Raw genomic sequence first — 13023 nt, forward strand, 5'->3', positions numbered from 1 at the left:
GGACTAATTTTAGTGGTTTGTAGTAAGCTGGGTGAGTAATTGTTTCAGATAGCAGGGTCAATCTAATTTCTTGTGTATCTGTGTACTCTTGTATCTGTCTTTATGCCATCCTTTGTTAAAACCTTTATGTATTGAATTGGTAACCCATTTGTAATGTCTTGAAAAGTGAACGCATCTACACATGAGATATAAACGAAAATATTTTGTTACTGTCCTGTTATTTTCCATTTGGGAAATTCAATGGTGGGAGGCAGATTGACTCCAGAAAGGAGGCGTTGCATTTATCTTTTCTTCACAGATCTTGGCATGAATTATCACATACAACTAGTCTAGAAAGTCTGGTCACAAATTTTATAAAATTAAAATTAAGGATTGTGTAATGATCGTTCTTACAAGCAAAAACCCAAAGACAGCTACAAGCAAACATAAATAAGTCTACAGACCAGGTACACGACTGGCTTGAAGCTTGAAGGAAATAAGCTAATAACATATATACACCCAAAACAACTTTTCTAAACTTCTGTTTAAAAGGAGAGCCTCCAACACCTCTGTGACAAACTTCAGAAGCATTACTCAGTGTGATTTTAAATGACACACACATAACAAAAACAAATGCAACACTGAAGAAAGTATAGTACAGCCTACATTTACTTGCACACAAAGCAAGCTTCCAACTGTTTTAATTGCAAACTTTGCCCACTTCCACAGCATTTTGTTGTTATATTCTGGGGTAGCACAACCACTATCTGAATCATCCTCTTGATCCAAAACATAGCTATAAGATAAATGCACTATGCATGACAAACAGATTCCTGCCAGTCCCTCTTCCAGAAGTCTTCGATTCTCTCACTCCCCCGCAGTTTTGTTCTAGAAACATGTAAATATGCGAGAAAGAAACAAAAATTCCAACATAAATGAGCGTGATACCAGGCAGTCTCTGTGTGGAGTCAGTAAGGACATCAGCCTGTAAAACCTTGACTACAAATAGTGTTATAGGAACTCCAGGTAGGAATATCAACAATGTAGGAAAAGACAGATTGTTACTTCGTTTAAGGAAGACACATTAAGTTGCAGCCAGTTACAATTAAGACACTTACCTAAAGCTTTTGGCTGCAGCCTTCATCAGCTAAAGAGAAACACACACCATTCATTTGCACAAGCAAGCACACCTTATGCAGATATGACTGCCAACTCCAGCATTCTGGCCGGAGATGCTGGGATTGGCAGTCATTTGTGCGTAACATGTGCTTGCTTGTGTGTATGAATTGTGTGTGTGTGTGTGTTATGACATTCCACAATCTGTTAACATTTACTGTATGAATAAAGAATTTGAATTAGAACCAGCTAGAATATGCAATGTCAGTGTTTATACAGACAGGAACAGAATCCACAGCTTGAGCTTCGTGAATATGAGATCAGTGGATTGTAGGTATTCAAGTAAATAACTTTGGCTGATGGCATGGTACAATTTTCTGCTAAAATCAGAGATACATAAACTTCAATAACAGTTGTGTGGTATCAAAAGGTCATTTATGGCACTTGGAAACTGTACTACGCATCCAGTAGAATCTGGTGTCATGTTTCAAAGTTACTGTACACCAGATTTTATTTTAAACAAGCCATTTGCTAATGTTTAGGTGCATTGTTTACATTCATAGGTTTAATCAGAGGTGTACTGTCAGCTGCCCAGTAGTTTCTGCTGGCAGTGTCTTTGAGTTGACTTCCAAATGACATTACTCTCTTTGACACAGAAATCTTTCCACTCCTAAAGGAGCAGAAGAGGTGCAGTTGTTGGGATAATTTACTCATTTGCTGTGATACCTTAAGTGCTGTATAGTTCATTCAGCAAAAGTACCCAGTAAACAAAGGAGTTAATACGTACAAGACACCTTTCACTTGGTACAGTAGCAAGGGAGTGAAATATCATTCTTCTGGGTCTCAGGCCCTGCAGGAATCCATGGAAATGAGCAAGCTGACATGGCAGCAAGAGGTGATGGCAACTAAATCAATGTACTATCCCATGCTGTCCCCTCGGCTGCTGTTACTCGTTGAGGAGAAGAGGTAGGTGTCAGCAGGAGAAAGAGTGGTTGGCAGTACAAAGGAACAAATTAAACCTGATGAAGCCAACAATTTTGCCGTGGTGAACATTGTTGCAGTCACACAGGTAGAAACCAGTGGCCTTAACATGTCTGAGAATGGGCCACTGTACTGACACAAAGGCAACTCCTGCAGCAGGACGACCACCAGGGTGCATTGCTTGTTGTGCACCAGTGCTGCTATGCCACCTTTTCCTTGATTGCATTATATATTTTGACAAAATGGCAGCAGTTTGTCTTGATAATGATTTTTCCACTGTTTTAAATACAATGAGATGATTGTGGAAAGGGGTTTAAGGTTTTGCATGTTATGCAGCTTTCTGTCAAAATTACTGAGTAGATTATTTTAATATATGTTCAAGTGACTGGTTCATTGTTTAAGAGTGAGTAATCAAACAAGCTACAATTATCTGATAATAGTCTTACAATTTTGACTGTACGTCCATTTTGTGCCACACTTACTGTTTTTATGATCTGACTAACCCAGGTACCACTGTATAGGTTTTGACCTGTTTCGATCTGTGTTGAGCATGGTGATCTGTCTGACCTAGCAATCACATCTGTGATGTGGAGATTTGCTACAAATGAAATGTGGTTTGAGCTCCTTTCCACAGTAGGATACCTAGCTACGGACATGCGGGTTGCTGAAGTGATGTTCAATTCAAAGACTTGTACCAGTCCATTGAGCCACATGCCATTATTACCAGAATCTACACAAATATTGTCCTTCCACCAACCTTTTTGGCCTGCATGTGAAGAATAATCTCAGGAACTACTGTAAGGTTTTTTATATTATTATTATTATTATTATTATTATTATTATTATTATTATTATTCGATCACCAAGCAGGCACTGTAGTCTGAAAGTTCTCAAAAGGCATGAATGTTATCCCGCCTGTCATTATTTTATTAGTGTTTGCAGTGACATCTTGTTGCAATAATGGGAGGTGCGACCTACTGCACCATATGCAGCCATCATTATGGCATGGCACGGCACATTTGATCCCTATTCACTCGCCCATAAAGAAAATGACTCTTAACACTCTGACAAGTTATCCATGGTGTCCCTCTTAAAGGTCGTCATGTGCATTTGATGTTGTGTTTCAGAAAACGTTTGCAATTTTTTTTTGTAGTGTGTAGCTGGAGTCAGCTAAACAAAAACTGCTCATCACATCTTTCATACAACTTCCTGCATCAATGGAAAGCATCTATTTGTTTCCCCACTACATTTTTAAATAAAAATTTTACATGCATGTTTGATAGAGTGATCGCAAATTAGTGTTATGTGATGTTGGTTTTATCAATTTGTATTAACAGAAACGTTAAAACTTGACAAATAACCAGTACTCCAACGACGACTGAGCAGTGCTGCTGCATGGTGGTATCAGTCTATGCTGGCAAGGGCGACACGTGAATCACTGTTGGAGTACTGATAATGCTGCTAATAGTTGCACAGCCGACTGAAGATAAATGAACAAATACCACACGCATAAAAACAGAATATTTTAAGTTATTTATCAGAAACAGCTGAATATTTGGTACTTCTATACAGGTTTCCTATATGAGTACTGAACTGCATAATGCAATTTTCCTGCACTTCATTAGTTTCATTGCTGATGACCCCAAAGAGTCTCGTGCAATAGACTGTCTCCTTTTCACATCAGAAAGCAGGCTATGTGACAGTGTTGAACACAATTTCATTGTATTGCTTTGCTCCTGTTCCTGTTTTCTAGGACTAATTGTGTTTAAGGATAATTCGGACATTACAGGTGGCTAAATACTTGTACGTCATGTGTGAAGAACGCTCACTCCCAAGATGATAGATCCTTAATTGCACTGTTAGAGTTGTTAAGAGGTGAACATGAAGATAATCTTGAACAACTCTACTGACCCACCCTGCTATTTTCTTTTGGGGGGCATATTTGATTGACTTTACAGGAGAGAAACCATTGTATGGTTCCTATCCCACCACCTCTAATACTATTCTGCATGATAAATAGTATGAAACTCATCTAAAAGTATCAAGTGTATTTCCCTTCTTTCTGTGTGCAAAATACAGTTATGTGAAAAACTACTATCACACTCATTCCAATATTTTCCTTATTCTCAGATGTGGAAGTGGTGTGTGGCTCAGTGGTTAGATGTCAGATTAAATATCTAAAGGTCCAGGTTTTAATCTGCAGTTGGCCCTTTTCCAGTTACTTATCACTTCTTTCACATCTGGCAATGATTTGTTAATTTGAAAAATGTTGAGATTCACCGTGGCTTGGAGTCCACAATAGTCTGTGGTTCTCGTGTAATTGGCTGCGTAAGTCAGCTCAGTGTCAGAGGAAGCAAGGGGATAGTACTTCCATTCGGACCATATCCAGTGAGGCTATGCAGTGTTCCAAATAACCTTTTTGTTGAGGACAGCTTTATTATGTGAAAGTTTTAAAGTGATTATCTGAAAAGCTAATCAAAGCAAAAATGTGAGTGGCTGAAGATGATTAAGACACAGGCACATCTTCCTCGGCATAACAGTAAAGAAGCAGACTTACAATATGGGGCTTTCATAAAAATGGAAGTATTTTACTACCTACCAATGTCTGTCATTGGTGGAGTAATGTCACTGTTATCGTAAGAAAGGGGCATTTAGTAATGTATACATATTTCGTCTGTGTGCCAAGAGGGCCATCACATTTATTTAACAGGTATTTACTTATCATTCCATTTTCACAACCGTTTTAAGTGCCCCTTGTACTTTGATGCACTTTTAATGACACTTTTGCAAGTCCTTGAATACATGGCACAATCCATTATTTCTCAGATCCTTACATTCACATCCTGTATTTTGAACACTGTTTCAGATTTATGAAATGAATGCCCCTAAAGTCATCTTTTCTGACCTTACAGATGTGAGATGGGTGTAGTGGACAGGACTGATGTAGTATTGTGCATTGTCATGTGGAAAGTCTTCTCTTCATTCATTATGCATGGGATGAAAACATGATGCAGCACGTAGTGCATTGTTGCCAACCAAATTATATGGCAATGTTACTACCAGTTGATATTATAAATAAAACATCGAACTTTCAAAATAAGAGATCTACAGACATGTCACTATCAAGAAAATTTTAAGTCCACCTTTCAACGGTCATAGTTTGTTTTACGTTGTATTGTGTGAACACAACTTTTCTGTGTCATCCATTGACTACTGGGGAGTCGAGAAAGGTTTCCCACAGGGTTCAGTCTTGGTTCCCTTACTGTTCTTAATCTATACAGGGTGTATATAAAGTCCGGGAACACTTTGTTATTTATTGCACAGGAACTAAACATTATACAGATGTCATACATATTGCATTTTGAAGATAAACTCAGTTTTTTACAAACATTTGATATGCAAACCATGAGTGACCGACACATGTCAATACGGTAATCGAATTGTTGCCATACCCGTCCCAGCATGGCATCATCGACTGTGGCAGTCACATCCCATATTATCTCCCAGAGCTCTGCTACATCACATGGTAGAGGCGTTACATACACAAGATCTTTAATGTGTCTCCACAGAAAAAAGTCACACAGTGAGATCTGGCAATCGGGGAGGCAATTTCAAGAGACAGCTGTCCCTTCTGTAGCATGACCGATCCATCGATGTGGCAGCTCTATGTTCAGGTACACATGAACTTAACGATGAAAGTGGGATGGGGCCCCATCCTGCTGATTAATGAATGGCGAGTCTGATTGCATTTGAGGCATCAGCCATTCCTAAAACATGTCTAAGTAGAAATATCCAGTGACAGTGCTCTCGCACCTGAACTTACCATGTTTGCAGCTAGCACTGACTATTGGCAGGTTGCCAAACTACGCTGTGGCAGTGTACATGAAAAAAACTTTCAGGGTTTCTCTTCAAAATGACATATGTATGATGTCTGTACAATGTTTGGTTCTTGTGTAATGTGTTCCCGGACTTTATGTACACCCTGTATTAATGATTTGCCACTATATTCATAAAGATGCATAGCTAGGTCTTTTTGCTGATGATACAAGTGTAGTAATCGTACCCAACAGACAGGAATCAGCTGAGGAAATTGTAAATGTCTTTCAGAAAATATTAGGTGGTTCTCTGTAAATGGACTCACTAAATTTTGAGAAAATACAGTATATACAAATCAGTACAGTAAATGAAATAACACCACTGATAAATACATACTTTGAAAAGTCTGTTGCTAAGGCAGAAGATTGAAAATTTCTGAGTGTGTGCATTGATGAGAAATTGAATTGGAAGCAACACATTGACGATCCGCTGAAACACCGAGGTTCAGCTGCTTATGCTATTAGGGTTATTGCATATCAGTAAATTAGCCTACTGCGCTTATTTTCATTCAGTGCTTTCATATGGCATCATATTTTGGGGTAATTCATCATTAAGGGAAAAAGTATTCATTGCACAAAAAGTGTGTAATCAGAATAATAGCTGGAGCCCACCCAAGATCACCTTGCAGACATTTATTTTAGGAACTCGGTATATTCAGAGTACCTGTGGAATACATATATTCATGTATGGAATTTATTACTAATAACCCATCCCAGTTAAAGAATAATAGAAGTGCATAGCTCCAACACTAGAAGAAAGAATGATTTTCACTATTCTGGGTTAAATAAGACTTTGACAGAGGCATGGGTGAATTATGCTGCCACGAAAATCTTTGGTCATTTGTAAAATAGCATTAAAAGTCTGATGGCTAGCCAACCAACATTTAAAAACATATTAAAAGAATTTCTGAATGACAGTGCCTTCTATTCAATACGTGAATTTGTAGATGTGAAGTAGTAACTGTGTAAAGAAAACTTGTGTTAAACTGATATGTTCATCATTACAAAAGTTGCATTCATGATATACAGAACAAGTATTAATGTAATGTACTTTTATATGTATATTTGTACTCCAGAAACCAGCATACAATGTGCTGCAGGGGGTACAAAGTGTGCCATAATAATTCCCTTCCTTTCTATTCCCTGTGTAGATGGTATTGTTGATGCCCAGTTGTCAATAACCCTCTGTTTAAGCTCAGATTTCTCTATCTTTCCTGTTGTGATCTTTACACAAGATAAATGTTACAGAAGGTAATATGTTTATTGAATGTGGTCTCATGATTTTGAGACTAAGGCTGTCTGTGTTACACATTGTCCTTCTCATATTATTTCCCACCGGAGTTTATTGGGCATTTGTGTTACACTGATTAAACAAATCTTTGAAATTATTGCATCTTATTTCAATCTTCTTTATTGCCTACATTAATACAACTGAATGAGGGACCTTGACTGATGAAAACCACCCAAGAATTGATGATTCCTTCATGAGTGAATTACTATTGTATAGGACTCTTTCAATAAATCTCCGTCTGGTATCTGAAGTTCCCACAGCAAAATCAGTATGATCATTCCATGTTAAATTGATCCAGAATCTTATTGCTTATTACATATTCAAGTGATATCATATCCTTTCAAACTATCTCTGCAGTTAACAGCAAACATTTAGCCCAAAAAGGGGACTGTGGAAGATGTTTGGCACTACTTCAGAATTGTTATAAAATATATGCTAGAAGTGTTTGTGATGTGGAAGATGGGATCAAATCACCATGTTGCTTAACAGTGTTAAGATATTACTGTGAGAGGAGGAGTAGGAGGAAGAGATTCACAGCAGATTCAAATAAAGTTGAATCCTTGTTGTCAAACAAAAGCCGAACAAGATGAAAACGTGTAAGTGCAACTATGAAAAATCATTTATCAAATTCAGAAACATTATCGTAGTAGTGAGGTTACCATATGACTGGGGTTAGCTTGAACAGTCCTGTTTTTTTACTAGTATCCCACGTAATGACCAGGGTTTGAGAATTTCATGACTGGTCAGGATTTTTTTAAATTTTAGACATAAGTTATATGTTTGATATCTCGTTTACAAACATTCTCTTATGCCCATGCTCTGTTAGCTGACCTTGGAGCAAGCACTGATTTTGATGGTGAGGCGTGGCTACAAATAACTTTTCAATTTACTGTTAGTCATTTGGCAACACAACAAGGGCAGTGGGTTTGTTGTTTTCATGTGTGAAGTACTGTAACACATCTGCACATTTGTGGTCACTTTATACATGTTCGTTTTTTGTTTATTATTTGGCAATGCTCAAAAGAAAGTGTGTGTTTAATGTTAACTGGCAACAAGAATGCAAATTTTGGAAATTTTACAGTGACAGTAACAACAGAGGTGTTTGTTGCGCACTATGTACTGCAGGATTTTCTGTTGCCCATAAAGGAAAGGGTGATACTAATGTCCACACAAAACCGGCTATTACTGCTTCACCAAACACAACGAGACTTTTCTTTAGGGAATTGTGATCTGGAGTGTGCTGCTAAAGACACTTTATTTTCCTACCATGCTGTTAGATACAGTATGTTATGCTCTACGAATATTTGCACTTAGTGTGCAATATATAATGCCTCAAAATGAAATATTTTAGATACATACCACATTCAATCATTAGTTAAGAAATCATGTTTTGGGGAACAAGTGATCGGAATATTCAGTCTGCCTTCAAGGTACAGAAGAGAGCTGTACAGATAATAACAAATAGCAGCAATATGGCCCATTGTACTGTCTTATTCAAAAAACCAGAAATTCTGGCTATCCCATGTGAATGCATTTTCTAGACTGTAATGTATGTAAGGAAAAATATTCATCTGTATGCTACAAACATCTCAATACATGACAATGAAACTAGATCCAACCATTACTTATACCTAAATGGGAAAACAAAGTCCAAAACACAGAACAGTATGCTATATAGTGGCCTCAAACTGTACAACAGGCTGCCACAGGAAATGAAAGGTGTAAATGAACTTCTTATCTTTAGCCAAAAGCTAAAGACATATTTATTAGGCAAAAGTTGTTACAAAGTAAATGAGAATTTAGAATAATTGTAGATAGCTATTTAGTGGACACAAATACCACATAGGACTATATAAAGTGACAGCATATGGCATAATTATATGTATTGTAAGAACCCGTGTATGTTTCAGTTCATAAGACACAATTGATAACCTCCATACGATTTGTATTGTTATACGGCATATCAATAAGTCGATCACAAACACACTTCCAAAATAGAACAGATATCTACAGTGGTTAAAATGTTAAGTGGCCCAAAATTTTCATCTACTAGAACCAAAACCAAGGCAATTATTGTTAAAGCTACTTTGCTATTTCTACAGTATTTGATTATGCATTACCTTCTTTGGAAAACATTGTGCAACATAAACAATGGATAGCTCAAACAGAAGTGAAGGAAAACTCATTCCAATTCTTATAGGATATTTCAGTCTGGAGGAAGGAAATAAAGTTGAACTGCTGAAACTTTGACTCAGTATCTTTTGCAGTGTGCAAAAATACGGACTGGAAGGAAAAATTAGTTTTTACTGCTGGTGACACTAACGATGCAAGATAGTGGGGAATGAAAATGCATTCAGAATAGTTCAAAGTAATTGAGATGGAACTACCTTAGAAACTGGTTATTCAGTATATACTGAACACAAATCATTTCTGAAAAAAGTCTGCTGAAAAATACAACTGAGTAAATGAAGTTTAATGTTCTAGTAAACTGTCGAGACTTTTAAGTAAACACAAAAATGTCGTGGGTTGGACCAAAAATAAAATACAGTGGTGGTGGCGCTAGCGCTAGCTGTGATGCAAGTTTATTGTAAACTGTAAAATAGCAGTTAGCAGTTAGTCATTAAAAATTTGAATACTACTTCTTTAAATGAAGACATTTTTTAAATTTATTTTACCTGTGCCGGAAGTTTGTTGTACAGTTTAGTACCCTAAATGTATGTTAGTTCATTTCTGTGCCAAAGCCTTGTTAACAGCTTTATATGGCTGTCACTGCACATTCTTGTATTGTGTAGATGAAGATCTGAGTTAATTTTTAAACTGACAATGTACCTTTTCATATAAATTACACTGTTTAGTATTTATATTCATGGTGTGGGTGAAATATTTGGCTGTTGTAATTATTGTTTGGAGAGTGTCAGCCTTGAACTGTTGATAATTATTCTTGTTTTGTGTGGTGAAGATGGTTTTCAAGTTTGTCTTATTATGTCACCAGGAGAGGCCATAGGTCATGGAAAAATCGATGTAATATAGTAGACAATTCTCGCTACACTCAGTACAAATTACACACAATGCAAAGAAAGCAGAGCTTAGCTCATTAGTAAGATAGAGAGGATGTTTGCTTTATTTATTTATGTATGGGATCTTGTGGGTGCATAGAATGTAGGGCAAGATCTTGGCCATCGTTTAACACAGTAATATTTCTGTCACTCTTACATATCATTTATTACACCAGTTTATAGTACAGATTATTGGTACATTATTGTTAGTATTGGTACATTATTTTTAGTATTGGTTCAGTCCTTCCACTGCTGCTATGGTTTCAGTGCATAATATTGGTACATTATTGACGGTATTGTTAAATCATTATCAAAAAAACTTATTCAAGCTACACAAGTGGTCAGTTAGCTATGCCTTTACTGTAGCTTTAAATCCTGCAGTGCTGCTTGCTGACTGTATGTTATTTGGTAATTTTCTAAATATCTTTTTTTCCAAGATGCAGGACTGCGTTTTGGGAGAGCTTAGGTTTTGTTTCATGCATATGGTGATCAGTCTTTTTTTTTGCCCTGTATTATCGGTATGTACATCTTCATTTTTGAGGAACATTGTGGGATTTTCAATAACATACTGCTATATGAATACTATGGATACACAGGGTGTTAGGAATTTCCAGTTACAAACCTCTAGAGCTTGTAGAGGTGAGTGAGCAGATAATATTTTGTATAGAAACATACTGTTTCTGTGCTACAGGTGTGTGAAAACATGTTTGCTAAGTAGGTATGCTCCAGGGTAGGCAGGATTTAGGGTGGTTATGTCAGATCAGCAGATGTCATTTGTGATGTCTATCCTACCTCTCACCTGGTTCAAGCCTGTCATGTGTCTGTGAGGGTTAATCAACATGAGCACACATTTGCAGAATACACTGACATGATCCTTCTGAATGGCAAAGCTCACAGTAATGGAAAAGCTGCTTGTTGCTTTTATCAAGATCGTTCTGCACAAGATCCAACTCCATTGCATACCCTCATTGCCACAGTTGTGCAGTAGCTTCGAGAATGGGTAGCTTTACCATCAGCAGGCGTGTGTCTGATACTCCAAGGCACTGCACACCAGAATTGGAAGAGGCCATACTGCATCACATTGAAGGGAACCCACCGAGTGCATGAGGATTTTCTTTGGCTATTAATGAGTTGAAATGTAAAACAAGTCATGTACTGGGTCATGCTTAATAAATTATTTGTAAAAGTGGTTGCACTACCAACACATTTTCAAATGGTTATGGCATAGAAACATTACATTTCCAGGCATGGGTTCCTGTTCAGTTGTTGTCCACTATCTTCCTATACAAATTCAAGAAGTTTGTAACAGGAATCTCTGAACACCTTGTATATATCTGTTGGCATGGAAGTAGAATGATTTGCGGTTCTTTGCAAATTGATTTGCAAGATTTTCTGTGTATGGTATACCTTGCATGATTCTTCCAAGTCTTTCATTCTTTCTTTTTCTGTTTTTTCCCCCAAGTATGACTGAAAGTTGTGCATGAGGTGTGTGGCCATTTTTAATGACATTTATTTTGATTCTAAAAAAGCCTATAGGTCTAAAGTAGTAGTTACTAGATGTTAATGGAACTTCTTTATTTTTTGGAATGTGTTTCGGGTGTCACCCATCATCAGATGACCTCCACAATCTGACATGAGTATGATGCCTTGATATAACATAAACACAGTCAACTGTTAAGGTCATGGCAGTATTTCTGTTCTTAATGTGAATACAATAACTTCGTGTTGTAAGTTGAAAGACTTTTTTGCCAAAGGATTGTACAGATGTTGCACTGTGCAGGTCATCTGATGATAGACGATGCCCGAAACAGTAGTATTTGTAAAGCAGTATGCAATTGAAAATCCTGCACCCATACCCAAAAATTAAGCTGTACACACCCTCATCTAAGGCAAAAAAATGCATCTCCATATACACAGAACGGAAACTAACTTATGCCAAAATGGAGTTCTGCAACTTGAACAAAAAGATATTAAGAAAATTACCAAATGACATACAATCAGTTAACAGCATTTCAGGATTCAAAGCTGCAGTAAAGGTGTATATAATTGACCACTTCTTTTGTAGCCAGAAAGAGTTTTTTTGATAAATAATAATGTGGCAGTACCAATAGTAATGTACAAATATTACACATGGAAACCATAGTAGCATTGTAACAACTGAAGCAGTACTAACGATAATCTACCAAAAATCTGTTGTAGCTGTAAGTAATGATTGATGTATTATAGTGACATAAGCATTATTGTCTTAAATGATTTCCATCATCTTACTATAAATTCTATGTACCCACAAGACCACATTGAAAAGTAAATGAATCAAACATCCTCTATCTTACTGACATGTTAAGCTCTGCTTCCTTTGTGTTGTGTGAAATTAGTACTGTATGTAACAGATAATGTAGCAGAATTGTCTACTTTGCTTACATTCATTTTGCTATTACCTATGACCTCTCCTGGTCTAATAATACAAATCTGGAAACCATCCTCACTAAACAAAAACGAGGATAATTACCAACAGTTCAAGGCTAACACTCTCCAAACAACTATTTCAACAGCTAAATATTTCACCCATGCACTGTTTCTGAATAGCAAATAGTGTAATTACTATAAAAAACGTATGTTGTCAATTTCAAAACTAACGCAGATCATTATTCATACAGTACAGTTTTTTTTATTCATTTCTCACTAGCTTGTTGTGTGTGAATCATTTTGCTATGCTGACCATAGC

The 13023-nt window shown here is 36.9% G+C and overlaps 1 protein-coding gene across 6 annotated transcripts in view; it reads left to right on the forward strand.

Annotated features, from left to right (window-relative positions):
• The window catches only part of LOC126248765 (serine-rich adhesin for platelets-like), a 286230-nt gene that overhangs the window by 238271 nt on the left and 34936 nt on the right, over positions 1 to 13023 (forward strand). The window lies entirely within an intron of this gene.

The sequence above is a fragment of the Schistocerca nitens genome, chromosome 3 (genome assembly GCF_023898315.1).
Source record: "Schistocerca nitens isolate TAMUIC-IGC-003100 chromosome 3, iqSchNite1.1, whole genome shotgun sequence".
In the NCBI taxonomy this organism is placed as follows: Eukaryota; Metazoa; Arthropoda; class Insecta; order Orthoptera; family Acrididae; genus Schistocerca; species Schistocerca nitens.